Source organism: Zonotrichia albicollis, chromosome 1 (assembly GCF_047830755.1).
Source record: "Zonotrichia albicollis isolate bZonAlb1 chromosome 1, bZonAlb1.hap1, whole genome shotgun sequence".
In the NCBI taxonomy this organism is placed as follows: Eukaryota; Metazoa; Chordata; class Aves; order Passeriformes; family Passerellidae; genus Zonotrichia; species Zonotrichia albicollis.
Genome location: NC_133819.1, coordinates 33,173,389 through 33,173,955, shown reverse-complemented (window position 1 = coordinate 33,173,955; position 567 = coordinate 33,173,389).

Here is a 567-nt window from a genome sequence, read left to right as displayed (position 1 = left end):
TGGTGCATGGCTGATCAAAATGGACCACCTGCAACAGGAGAGCTGGGCAAAAAACCCAGAGAGCTCTGCTTGCGAGTAGCTGGGCACTCCTGATGCCACATCTCTTTGTATATATTGTCCTGCCTTTAAAAAAAATCCCTTTATGCTATAAAATATGTGCATTGAAAAACTGAATTGTGCAGTGTTGGATGAAGGACAGTAGTGACCATGATGCACCATTGGTAGTGTGGACAGCTGTAAACCTCTTGAAGCACAGGGACATGTTGCTGTTTCTAGTGAGAAACAGACAAACAGGGGAGGACGCCCATTCCCTCTTCACATCACTCTTTCCTCTCAGTCAGCTGGTGAGTCTCTCCTCAGAAAAACAAGGAGTGGTTGTTTCAGCTGATGATGAAACTTCTGGAACGCTTACTTAGAAATATTTGCAGGATAAACCTTCCTCATGTTTTCACCAACACTCTGGCATTGTAGAAACCTCATTGTGGACAGAAAGGTCAAACGGGATGCTTTGTGCATAGCCAGAAAGGAAAGTGTGTCCTGCTTAATGAAGGACACTGCATTACATGA